The sequence below is a fragment of the Nomia melanderi genome, chromosome 2 (genome assembly GCF_051020985.1).
Source record: "Nomia melanderi isolate GNS246 chromosome 2, iyNomMela1, whole genome shotgun sequence".
NCBI lineage: Eukaryota > Metazoa > Arthropoda > Insecta > Hymenoptera > Halictidae > Nomia > Nomia melanderi.
Window position 1 is genome coordinate 24354419 of NC_135000.1, and position 13995 is coordinate 24368413.

The 13995-nt window shown below is 50.4% G+C and overlaps 1 protein-coding gene across 15 annotated transcripts in view; it reads left to right on the forward strand.

Annotated features, from left to right (window-relative positions):
- LOC116426915 (latrophilin Cirl) overlaps nucleotides 1–13995 on the forward strand; it is a 416178-nt gene that overhangs the window by 350473 nt on the left and 51710 nt on the right. The window contains exon 1 of one of the 15 annotated variants that reach the window (XM_076374225.1): nucleotides 1456–1549. The exons of the other annotated variants lie outside the window; for them this stretch is intronic. The gene's annotated coding sequence lies outside the window, so the exon portion shown is untranslated. Of the gene's footprint in view, nucleotides 1–1455; nucleotides 1550–13995 lie in introns of those variants that run through there. 15 annotated transcript variants of the gene reach the window in all.

Sequence of the window (13995 nt, forward strand, 5' to 3'; positions counted from 1 at the left end):
CACCGTTTCGGTCGAAATGCTTCACAAGTTTCTCGTGGACGTTCTCGACACGTTTGTTGATCTATCGAAGCTTCTGTTTCGCACAATAGGTAACGGTTAACATGCGCCATAACTTTAATTTGATATCATCAGAGTTTTCAACAATTCAGGAAACTTATCTTGTATTTTACGCGGCGAGTGTTTGGAATCTCATTTTGCAGGACTTAGTGGAAGATTATTTGATCGTTTCTGTTAGGTATACTATTATATTAATCGAAACTTTATTCAAGAATATTAACTATCATCCATTCTGATATTCCATCCAAAGATCGCAAGCGAGATGCTTTTAGAGCAGAATCAATCTTTCATCATCAATCTGCCTACCCTCGCAGGATCAGTTTTTTCCCTTAGATAATCCACCAGGAAGAGTGTCCTCGAATCAAGTATGCTTCTCACGCTGCAACCCTAACATGTGCAAGCTACTTGATGGCACTGGAGGTGCTGATGAAGAACCCTGCACCTGGATGCATCCTCTTTTTCTAAAAATCCCTATAATTTCTTACCAGGAGAGCGAGAAGTAATTACTGAAGCATGAATTACAGAAAATCCTTTCGCGAAATGTATTATTTTAAGTGATTAATAAGCTTTTAATTGAAGCCATCGAGCAAGAGATATTAATCTCAAGAATCATCATACTAATAATTATAACACAATGTTTCACACTCGTGGTTGTAAGAAGTCTGCACGTGAAGAAGAGAAGATCAGAAAATTCTCACTGAAGTTGCATCGTGAAGAGCAGGATGCACCGATAGCAAGGGTCCACGGTATCGCAGAATCTAACCCCGTCACGGCACCGCGAATCAAATTAACATCACCGATTTCGAGCGATCCACGGATTCACGGACCGATAAATCAATCGATGGGCAGAGAAAGCCGGAGCAGCTCGCCGGATAAAATTTTATCCGCGATATACGTGACCGGAGCGGTTGCCGGTAGTCCGCGCTCGTTTTCGAGAAAATGGCGGCCGGCTATCTGTCGCGTTCATCGAAACTTCTTCGATCATCGCGTTCCCGCTTGACGCGAGGTTCGCTTCGATTTCGCCGCCACTGTTCAGGGCGCGAAATATGTGACAACAATACAATTTATATGTCGCCGCCGATAATCATATCGTTAAACGTCGCCGACGGGGCCGCGCGACGCGACGGCTTCAGAAAATCACGGGTCTCAGCGAGGAGATTCGGTGCCCGATCTTCGCGAGGCGAATTCCTCGCCGGCACGTGCGTTCCCGTTTTATCGGCACCTGGACGGTATCGAGAGTGTTAAGATTCCCGGCGAGAAAGGATCACGATGGCGTCGATAGCGAGATTATAGGAGGAGAAGCGAAACACCGCGATCGGCGCGATCGCTCGCGCGGCTGTCGCCTGATGTATTTTCTTGCGCAACACAACTGGGCGTGGAGCACGATTCGCGGAACACTGGAGGGAATTTTTGTCAGGTCGTTCGTACAACCGTCGAACCGATAAGGGCAAAACATTCTTGACACCTATACGCGGGACACCGGTTTGATTTGGTACGTCCGACTCGATAAAGCCCCGCACGCGTTCTAAAAATTTTATTCTATTTCCGCCCCGTATCGCTGCGATGGAAATACTTTCGCGCTGAACGAACCCGGCCCGTGTAAGTTTAAGTCCCGAGTCACGTTCTCCGCGGTGCTGACACTATTTTCCACTTTTCGCGTTTCCTTTGGATTACGTATTTCTTTTGTTATTAAAGGACTATCGGAACCCGTTGGCGCATCATTAGATTTGGAATTCCGTACGCACGGGAAACTTTGCACCGCGGAATATTTTCATCGAGAACTCTTAATATTTTATCCGACGTCGATAAATAAATCAAGCTTCGCCGCTCTCGAGAACTGCCGGAGTTCGGTTCTCGAAATCTCGCCAGCTAAAAGAGTGCCAGTTAAAAATCACAGCGACACTCGTCTCGAAACTATACTCTAATTTAGAAAGTTCCCGGCTAGAAACTTCTGTCCGCAACTTTTCACTGGGTCTGGACGCGTTGTTGATCTTCCGCGATCATTTCGCCGGCCCGATAACACCGTGGCTCCGGAGTCAACCCCATTTATTATAAACGCAGGTGTATTAAACGCAGTCAGCGGTCATCATCGATCCATGGGCTGACCGACTCGTTTTCGGTCGGCACGCGGCCACGCTCTTGTCGTGCGCTTGCCTATGCGATCGTCCCGATAAATGGCGTCCTTCGAAACCAAGGGTTAAGATAAAAATCTGATAAACGGTTCGACTCATTAACGTCGGGCCGGGTTGCGGTAGACTGGGGCAATCGGTTCATTCGTGGCGGGCCGGAACACCGTTTTAATTATTCGAGCACCGCGTAGTGATACTTAACATGAAATGATAGGTACTGCAGATTACAGCGATAGCCTGTAAGAGGTTGTTCCCCGAATTGGGGTAGTTAAATTAGCCCGGTTTGACGACGCGCTCGGTTAAAATCCAGAGCAATTACTTAAATGAAAATTCACGTTCTGCGCTTCCTCGTCTCTGCTCCGTCGTAATATTGTTTAATTAATGTTTCGATAAATAATAACCGGGATCCGTTATTAAGTCACTAAATCGACGCGCCGACTGCCGCGCGACCTCGTTCTGTCATTTGAATGATATGAATACGAATACACTTGAAAGATTAAACTGAAAACCTTTGCCATTCGTTGCCTTTTTATATTCTTTGCCGCGGCGGGTCGTTAAACGTAAGCTTCCAAATTTCCTGGGTCGAACCACGGGCCGGCAACTCTAGCTTTTTATCAGGCGAGTCGTCGGCCGGGGCGGATGAATTTTTTGGAAAACCTGCGCGCCCCGCTAGTAGACTGGGCGAAATCACCGTTTTATTCGAGCCGCGGTTAAGAACCGCGAAATGACCCTCCTTTCGGCCGAGAGCCAACAAGTTCATTAGTCTTCTTTCAACGATTCCCAACGCTGCTTTCTCGCTCGCCGGGGCCGAGTCGCGCGACTTATTAAGTCACTCTCGAAATGTTATAAAGCACGCCCGCGGGTTCTTTATCCCTAACCCCCGCTTTTTCTCCTTCGTTCCGTCATGGTCGGATTAAAGAGAAGCCCGCCGTAAAATTCGTGCCTTCCACGGAATATCGCGAGTCCTGAAATGATCTGATGCTTTCCCTCCGTTTTAGTATCCGGACATGAAATGGAAATACAGGGTTACGAGTGTCGTTGTTCCGCTAATTACTTCCCGCTTTCGGTGCTTACTAATCGGCGCACAACAACTTGGAAGTCAGCATCCATGAAACAAAGTTGTACAGAATATTTTCCATCCGGGATTATGCATCGCTGATTTAGCGAACAAAGTTCAGCTTTCTAGCGAAATATAAAATAGAAACGCGAAACAGGGGATAATCGGAATCTCGAGTAATAAACTGCTTAAGGATCCCACCGAGAATGGCAAGAGACTGTGAAATCAATGATTGAAACGCTAACTTCTCATTCAGTCTCCTTCCGCAATTCCTCAGCTATAAGAATAATACCCGCCGAGTAGCGGAGAAGATATCGCAACATCGCTGAATATTGAATTACACGGAAGCAACCATAAACAATCGTTCGTCGCGTTCCCGGTAAAACCCTATCGTTCGATCCGTATCGCCCGCTTCCGTTGAGAGCGGACGGCATAAGATAGCGAAGAGGAGCGGACACATTGTTTCTTTAATTAACTCGCATCGCGGATATCAAAGCACGGCCGCGCTAGCGAGTTCTCTTCCATGGGGGACACGTGCTACGTTTATTAGCCCCCGTCGACGGTCTTTGACCCGTGGAGGCGTCGTCGTCGTCGTACCAGCATCCCCCACGCGGCAACGCGCGCGGTTCACGCTAAGAACGCGGTTCTATCGTCGTTTCTTGTCGGTACGCCGACGTGGAGAACGATATACGTCGATCCTCCTGGAAACTCGATACGAGTAGTATCTCAGGAAGACGTACGACCGATCGGAACTGGCCCCGGAGAGACCGGTCCCTCGAGGTCCGCGTCTCGCGCGTCTTCTGCGTACAATTATCCGCCGTGCCTTCATCTCGCTCTTCATCCTGCCTCCCCTCTGATCTTCCGCCGATGCTTCGACCAATGAACTTCAACCATCCGATGAAGTTACTTCACGGGCACGTAATTTTCTCCGATAAGATTCGAAGTCGTATTTGGACCAACGGAATCAATATTTTATTCAATTCAAATTCCTTCGTCCTGCTTCCAGTTCCTATAATTACCGTCTTACGAAACATTCGGTTCTCTTGTCGAAGTTACAGAGATTACCGTTTACGATCGTTATTCACGTTGAAATTCAGCAAAATTTCGAAAAATAATGACACCTCGGCCATGAATTTCATTCGGACAATCCAATTATCTCCAAGAGTCTCCTTAACCGTCTCCGAATGTCTGAATCGTTCCCCACGGCCGATCGATACAATCCACCCTCCCCCCGTTCACCTCCGTAAAAGAAGAGTGACATAGCGAGCCAGAAGACGCGGGCTAATTAAACAAAATTCCAGCCGGGCGCAGAAAGGAACAATCCGCGGCTAATGAAACTAACCAGGAATTTCGTAATTACCGGCTAAAATGACCTTCGGACAAAGGGCCTTTTGATAACGAATATTAAAATCCTAATACAGAGAGGAACGGTCCGCGGGTTAATACGCGTTCCCTGTCCCGACACGCGGCATCCGCGGGACGAAATTTTCCGCCCAACGCCCGCCGAGGGCCCGCGAAACTTCTCCGCGACGTGGTAATAATCCCGACTCGGGGCGGCGGCGGCGCGGTTGAAATTTTCCGTCTCTCCCTCCCCCGGCCATCCGGCTAGGTAGCAGAACGCGGAAGAATATCCGATAAATCCGTCCTCCGGTGTACTTGCCGACGTCTCCGATGTCAAAGCTTTCGACTGGAGTGCGCTCGTCGCAGTGGAGAGGGTTAAGCCCGGCGTGTGTGTCTGCGCGCGTGTGTACTGCGAGCCTGTGGCGTGCGCGCGGACGGAACGAGAGGGTTGGCAGATGAAGCGAGGGAGAGAGAATGAGAGAGAGGAAAAAAAGTAGAAAGAAACGGTACGAGGGAGGTGGAGGTCGGGAACGGGCGAGGAAGGGGTTGGATAGGGGAAAGCGGAGGGGTGAGCTCTTTTCAGGTGTACCCTGCGTTTCTGTGTGCGTAGCTGTACCGACACCGCGGAACGAGGATCAACGTAACGAGGCCCGCGCCCCGCGCACGCACCTCCATCCCACCCCCGCCACGCTCAGACGATCTCATTTAATGAAGTATACCTCGCAATTATGTCGCTCGTGATAGCCGTAGATGTGCATTAGACGTCTCTCTCTTTCCACCTGGCGCGTGTCCTCCTCGTCCGATCTCCGAAGAGGGAGCGTTCTCTTCTCTCCTCGTCTGTAACCCCGTGACTTCGTGGAGCCACCCCACCCTCCATTCGCGAGGAGAGACTGCACGCTGGAGTATCTGAATTAATCAAGATATATATACGCACGCCGGGACGATTTTTTCCTGGCGCGTTCGGCGTACAATCGTCCTTTTGTTTCAGCCTGGTCTGGGAAATTTATGAGAGTCGCTCTCCTTTCCCGCCTACCTCGCCGCACCCCCCCCCCCCCCGGACCCTTCGCTTGCGCGTCCCTTTTGTCCCTGGGAAATTAATTCGTAATGCAGTTAGCCCGCCGCGTAAACGCCTACTTCGATACGCGTCGACGAAGAATTTTAATAACCTTTAATTGGCAGATGCTTCACGGGCTCCACTCGCCTTTCGTTCGTAAAAGCGTTCTCAAACTGCTCGATACGCGGGACTTTCGGCTCGACGTAAGTTCCCTTCCGTTTTTCTTTTTCCCGGTGGAAATGTGATCTTTTGTCTGACTTTCCCCGGCGTTCCTGTAACCAAGCCGCGATATAGTTACGCTCCGAGTTTAATTAGGTAGAGGAGAAAAGGACTGACACGAATATCTTGCTGCAATTATAAATCGAAGCCGGGTAATAGTTTTTCATTTCAACGCTGCACGCCGAGAAATTAATTGTCGGTACCGGATTGAAGCGTGGCACGACCGTTCTTTTTTTTTTATGGGAATCGCGTATGAAAATGTCGAATTCGAGAGCGGAACCGAGCGACGCAACAATAACAGTGAGAATTTTTTTTTCGCGTACACGTCCGTGCACCGCCCGGCCCGTTTCGGTCCTGGATATTCGTGCCAGCGGAGAAGAAATATGGCGTCGTATTTTCCGCCGTTCGCCGGGCGAAATTAGAAAAATCCCGTCATCCGCGGGAAACCTGTCGGCTTTCCCTCGCGTCACGCGATGGCCGGTTTTTCATTAAAACAAAAAGGAAGGAAGGGAAAAAGGAGCGGAATAACCGGCGGAAAAAAAAGGGGTGGAGCGTACGAGAATCGGTGCTCTCGCGCGACCGGTGTTCCGTAGGCGCCGAAACGACGCTTTGCATACAAAGCATATTCCCGCGGTCGGCATCGATGGCCGTCCATTACATGATTCCGGTCAAAGGCGGCCAATTACAGCGTCGAAACAGCGGCTAGAGGCGTCAGGGGCGGTTCGGGATTTCGCAGCTCGCTCGCGGTGCTCGAAAATTGCCGGCCGATCGTTTCGCTTGAAATCGCTCCTCTTCCCCCCTGGCTTCCACTTCGCCCGTCTCTTCAAATAAAAATAGAGAGTCCCCCGGAGAAACTGAAAAAAAAGGGGCGACGGGGCCGGAGGAAGGAAAAAGAAATCAGAAAAGGGATGGAAGGAAGCGTGCGATGGAGGGCGCGAATAAAAACTAGAGGTGAACGGAGTGGCAACGAAGAGAGGGGAGCAGCGAGTTAGCTAAAGAGTGAGTGAGAGAGAGAGGGGGACAGAAAGAGAGATGGTGATAACGGAGGGGGGACAGACAGACAGACAGAGAGAAAAAGAAAGCAAGGGGGAAAGAGAAAGAGAAGGAAGAGTGATCGGCGACGACAACGGCATTCCGCGAAATGTCATTTCCATCGCGTCGGTCATCGATCAAGCGACGCACGCCGAGTACGGTAACTGATATCGACAGGGTTGGACGACGGTGCCGACGTCCTCCAATGAGTGACGTCTCGCGACCGGTGTCCATCCTCTATGCGAAAATTTTTTTTTCCCTCCTCTCCTTCGGTCGGAAACGACAGTAACGATTTTTCGTTTCTCTCCATCGCGCACCCTCCCGCCCATACCGCACAACTCTCTACCCGTTTACACACGACCGGCCGTGTTACCTGTCATGTAACGCGAATCGAATTTGACGTTGTAAAATGCGGGCCACGATGATTATTAGCGAAATGGGAGCCGTGTAAAGGATGTTCCCTTGAGAGCTGCTCTTTACCGGCGATCTCTCGCTCGTCCTCCTTTCCTCTGGCGCTCTCCTTCTCCCGTGCTACCGGAATTTATCGGTCAATTTCTCGAGCGACCATGTCTAACGACACCGTACGGTGGAAATGAAAATAATGTATCGAGAGCAACACGACGCTCTTCTCGCGATAGTTCAATCAGTACCGGTTCAATCAATGTAAACGGAATTAGCTTGCCTCGCGGTCGCAGAGATGGTTTCGCTGATGAAACGTTTTTGCACGTGTCAGAACTGAATGCAAAGTGTTGAAATTTCAAATGAGATATGCAAAGCGTGTAAATTAGTACGCGTACCATTTAAAGAAAATATTCCCATTACGCTTGTGTAAAACTGAGGTCCTTGTACCGTACGAGATTCGTGTTACGAAAATCGATCCGGATCAACCAATTAATATTACTCGAACTACAGCATCCGTAAGAGGATCCGTTCATGAATTCACGATCGTGGGAATTCCGGCGGTATGAATCGCATCGTTCCGCCTAATTCACCGATAATTTTCGTTCTTGTAATTGGATCGGCATTCCGCGCACGGGGGGCACAATGAAAATATTATGAATGGGAGATGTATGAAACGTGATCGCTAAATAAGCCAGATAAGAGGTATCTCATGTTACTGGCCACTATCTTAGATGACGTCACCGTGAACCGTGAAAACTACGCGATAGGATGTACAGTACGGTTTCTTATTTCCGGCCGTTGCATCTGCCGCCCCTCCCCCGCCGGTAAACGATCCGAGCGGCGTGGCAAGAACAATGCCGGGGAGAGAAGATGCGATCGACGATATCCCCGCGCGCGCTCGATCGGGAATTGAACCGTCCTCTCTCGTGCGTATCCCGCGAATTGTAAATTACGTCCACGTGCTTTCCTAAGCGCGAAATTACGGCTGGGTTACATTATCCTTAGAGACCCAGTCGAAGAGGGGGAAGAGGATTGGCCGCGTGGCAAATTAACGAAGACTTCATAAATACCGTTCCATTACTCATGGAATGTAATTACGATTCACGTTTAATCGCGCATCCTCGGCACAGGGGACGGCGGACGAGCACAAGTGAGATCTAACTTTTCGAATATTTCTGCAGCGGAGGCTAATTAAGGGTGACGCGCGACGTATCGTTATTGGCGAGGAATTTCATTTCTCGACGGCGACAGCGCCCGGCTCTCGCGAATGAAAATTGAGCCCCGGCGCGAGGTAATTGTAATATACGAGGACTCCGGTACGTAAACATTTTTCGCGCGTATCACGACTGGTCGTCGTCCGATAAATGTTTCCCGACAGTCCTCGGCCAGCGTTTCGATTCGAAATCGAATCGGTCGTGTTTGCAGGAGAGAAACGGTTCGAACCGGTGCGATCGCCGAAATTCGATTCGACGGGAAATTCCGTGAACCGGGGCGAGATAATCGATCGCCCAGAGGAGAGCGGAGAAACGGCAGATAATTGCTGACACCGGCTTCCAAAGCCGGTCGACGCTCTTTTCTATCTGCTCCTTATAATTTATTCGACCGCTATAAATCAGTCGAGCGCGACGAGACTGCGACGTGCAACAGGCCGACCATGTAAATGCCGATGCACCGAGCGTATCCACGTGTGCACACGCGCGTTCGCACACGTACAGACCCGGGCGCACACAGGCGCGCGAGCGATCCGGAGAGCGCGTGCAGCATCAGACAGCAGGTCCTTCGACCGTGAATTGATAATGTAATTAGAGCGGCGAAAAAGGATTAGCTTGAATTAGAAATCCCGCCGACACGCTCGACTCCATTCGACGGAGAGGCTTGGGACGGTGTCTTGTCGGAGAGGCGCAAGCGGAACGGAGGCAAAGAGAGGGACACAGCGAATCGGACGGAGAGAGAGAATCGTCGAGAGAGCGAGACGTAGCGGGGAACGAAGAACGTAACCGAGGCAAGTCTCCGCGGAGGACTTTGATTTATGCGTCCCGGGAGCGCTTCACGGAGTGCAGCAACCGTGTGCAGCTCGCCGAGCCCAAAGACGCATGGCCAACCGGACGAGCCAGCGCACCGACGCCGAACTCGCATCTCTATAATGTTGCTCTCGATCGATAGCCGCGAGACCGTGGCAACCCGGTCCCCCTTTTCTCCTTTTTCTTTCTTCCCCCGTCGCCTTTTTTTCACCCTTTTAGCTTCGGCCATCGCGGACGCACGGTCGCACGTTGATGCGCGAAAGGGAAACATTTTTCCACGATCTCGGAGAATTTCAGCCGCCCCCTACCTTCCGACGCCCACTTCCGACCACCGGGAGACGGAAAAATAATTAACGGTGCGTTACGCTACGCTGTACGAATTTCGCTGCAGCAGACCTGCCGCAGGGATTCTTTATACCGCGCTTGACACCCGGCGCGTTCTACCTTTTTCGCGAGCACGGGAAACTGGATCGGATCGTATAGATGGAGAAATTTATTAACCGGACTGAAAGAGAAAGACGAATGGCTCGGTTCACGCGACGAACGCGAAAATTCCGATACAGAGAAGATTTGTGCGCGACTTCTGTTTCTTGTCCCCTCCGCGAATGAAAATTATCGCTGACTCTGTTAATTAGCGTTCAACGCGCACTTTTTCATAATGTAGCTGGAGCTGCGAAATACGATGGAACTGAATCGACGGTAGACGCCACGGTTTGTTTAGAAGATTTAAGCCTGGCGCGTTTCTGGAGAGTGTTCGTGGCAGTTTCTTAGATGCGAAGTTAACGCGTTACAGGGAATTTCTCACATGTTGTCTGTTGCCAGCCACCCTGGGGTACTAGCAATCCTCACGTAATAAACCGACGCTTGCCCCTTGGTCTCATCTGTGAGTTCTCCGTTCGCCAGATGATGCTCCGTTTGCTTATCTACATGCATCTGGGCCAAAGTGTGAAGACACAGTTTCTTTGATCACCGCACCCCTGCTTCCCACTCTGAAGTGTACACTCCAGTTTCGATAATCAAAATAGCAACAATCGATGCCACTTTACATTAAGCTCCGATTTTACGAATTCCGCTTGTCCCCCGGCAAACGTTCCCACTCTAGCTCCGATAAATCGTTGCACGTGCCCCTAAACACGACGGAATCGGTCGGCGATACTTAAAAATTCATCAAAACCGTGGAACGTCACACTCGCGTCCACTCGATCATCGATTCCTCAGGATGAAACGCGGCTTGCGATGATTCCGAACCCGTTCCCAGCGAGCCCCGTTTCTTCCCACGTTCGGAATTAGTTCGGAACGATCGCGGCCCTCGCCCGTCCCGCCTCTCGAATCCGCGAAAATCGTATCTGATGGGCGGCGAGGTCGACGCGACGAGGGCCGGCCCCGGGAATTGTGTCCGTCGGGCAACAATGGCCGCACAGTGTTTCAACGAGGCATCACCCACGGTGAACGTATACACCGTAGCAAAGGTTTCGAGGTCTAAGACCGCATCAGGCTGACGACATCCCGCTGTTAGGTCGGCCCTTTCAAGTCGGCCGCCGCGGCAGCGGGAGGCACAGCTTGCCGGACCTCCGATATATTATTACCCGAAGTCATTAATGGTAAACTGCAATTCTCCTCTTTTCCCTCCACGCGCCGTCCACGGAACTGCCGATGGACGAGAAAGAGAGAGAGAGGGGAGAAGCGAAGACGGAGAGGATGTTACAGCCGCGTCTCGTGTCTCGCAGCCAGCCCGACGAATCTGGAATTAATCGAGAAATATCGAATGGTTTATTGGCGATACGTTCGGCCTGACCGTGTGATGGAGTAGAGCGGATAATTAATTATCCCCCTCGGAGAGGCTAATACGGGGGTACTCGGAATTTCTTCTTTCCCTTTTATTATATACCTATCTTTTTCCCTCCTCGTCCGTCTCTTTCGTCCTCCGTCTCTCTCCCTTTGTCTTTCTCTTTCCCTCCGAGTTGTTCCGGTGGCTCGTTTTGCTCGGGAGAACGATGCAGTATTTAATTGCACGGATTCGTTCCCCCGTCAGGTGCATCGCCGATTTGCCACGTTTGACCTATTCCTTGGTCCCCGTTCATTATTTATTGTTAACGCCGTGCGTCGCCGGACCGCAAATCGCCGCTATTTTTTTCCACCGTCAACGCATCCCCGAACGAATCGCAGGGATTAAACATGGAACGAATCGCCGGTGATCGTTTCGAGCGTTGCCCATCGTCGGCCGCGGAATTATTCACGCGCACACGAACTTCGTTTCACAGAGGCTCGCGCTCACGTCGATTCAATAATAAATTGAATCGGGACGCTGCCTTACTCACCGGCCATCCCGTGTAATCGTGGCGCTCGTGCGCTCGAGACCTATATAAATTATAATTTCGTCCGTTACCCAACTGAACCGCATAGCCCTCTCGCACGAGGGCGCGTCTGTTCGGAGGAGGATCGCTGGTCCTCGCGTGACAACTCGAACTTAACGTATCGTGTCGCCTTTTTCATTAACACGAACACAGGAGCGTAAAATTGAAAATACCTCTTCACGAAGCCATATCCGGACTGTATTTTCTCGTGTTCCCAGCGAATCTTCGAAACTGTGAAACCTAATTTGTACCATAAAATCTTCTGAACATCGCATCGCTTATAATGATAACGAATATCTAAGATCACAGGCACGCGAGAGCGCCATTAATAATAAATTAAGTTCACGCGCACTTTGAAGTTCGATCCAGAAGCCGCGGAATCTATCTCGCCTATCCGCGAAGTCGCCTGAAATAGTCTTCGTAGAACTAGAACTTTAAATATAGCTCCAGCCCGGGCAAAGATTAATTATCGCCTCCTCGATAACACGGGGTTTCCGTGTTACCACGGCGGAATCAAAGTCGAGAACTTTCGTGTCGGAAGTTTGCCAGATACAGACCATTTCCGGGGCGAGTTCCGCACACGCGTAAATTTACAGGTTCGAATCCTTACTTTCGTAGCTTCTCACCGTTCTGCGCGGTACGTAAATCCCGGGCACGATCGAGCGACTCGGAACACAGATACCATGGTCCAAGCTGCCTCGAAACTTCCTCCGGGGATGGTCCTGTCGGTATTCAAGCGCTACCGCCCCATCGTTCACCGGTGCGGGTGTAGCCGCGCGCGAAGAAACCGATACAAGGAGCCAACCAGCTCTCACAACGACCCAGGCCACACGGACGCGGTACGCTCGTCGAAGAGACGATGGAGAGTTTGAAGCTCGTTGTGCCTCAGAATTCGTATTTAGAATCCCGAAGCAGAGTTCAGAGCGCGCATTGACCGCACCAAATCCTGCAGCGTTCTCACCTTCCCTGGCGACCGGCGTTTGTCGCGCGGACACCGATGAGGTCAACTTCAAAGAACTTTCATGGAAACGTGATTCAACGTCCAGTCGCCATGTAATTTTCAAGAGAGAGAGAGAGAGAGAGAGAGAGAGAGATAGCGCTGATTGCAAACGTTTACTTTATTTTATTTGGATGAACAAATCTAAGGGAGCAAGCATCTTCGTGTAGATGAGATCGAACTTTCTCTGGTGTTATTAAATGTTACATCTTCTATGAAGAATCATTTCCTTCATCGAAGAAATGTTAATATTAAAGCTTGGATAAATATTCTCATCTACAAAGGATTCTTCAGTAATATCCCATTACCAGTCTATCAATGTTTAACATAATGCTTCTTTGAAGTTACGTTCATTGAAAATCGTCACCTGTATTTCACGAGACATCGCGAGCACGGATCGGCGGCGTCATAAATTTTCATACAAGCCCGGCCCCGAATCCACGAAGACGTTAACAGAGCCCAGCGATTCCGCTTGAATATTTTCCAGCGAGCACCGGCGTCATTTTCGCGAGATGCAGCGGGGCATTGCAGCCGGAGAGTGCACTCGTTAAAAACTTTTCGCTGCATTCATTCGAATGCACTCCGTCAAAGTGCGATGCGAGGGTCAGACGAGAGAACTCCGGTGAAAAGATGGGAGATTTCCGTATCGCTCGTCGTCGCCGGGACGACGACCCAAGTTATCGCGGCGCCCTGTACATCGTCATTATCTTTCCCGTTCGCGCGCTTTTCCGACGAGGAAATTCTTTCGTGGCAGCCGGAGCGACGGAAATCACGGGACGCGGAAAAACGACCCGACAGAGGCTCGCCCGCAGAAAGTGCACTTCAATTTCGCTGTTCGCGTGAATCGCAATCGTCTCTCGCGGCGCGCATCGTTCTCCCTTTTCCGGTCTCGCTTTGCGACCGCGAGTGACACGTAAACAATGGGGCTACAATGCCCACGGAACCCGAGGCTGCCTCTCGCAAAGTGAAAACCATCGTTAATTTCACTTGTTCCTTTACCTCTCCGAGAATCGTAATTAATTCACGCAATATCTTTGATCTTCTCATTTGAAAATTAAAACCGGAAAACTTCTCTTAGTCCGATACGGCTTGCAAAAAGTATTCGACGCCGAATCTGTTACACGGGAAACCTCGAAATTCCATTCAAAATCGATTGAAACTTTTCCAATTGATCTTTCATTCCGCGAACTCCATTTCGCGGAACGCGGCTAGGTTTAACAGAAATCCAACGCTTGAAAAGGCGAACGGTGTAAGTCACACCGCGCTCAGACCCAGTTTGCCAACTGGGATATATAAAACTGCAAGACCGTGGGGCTCCCTCGAACGCCGTAC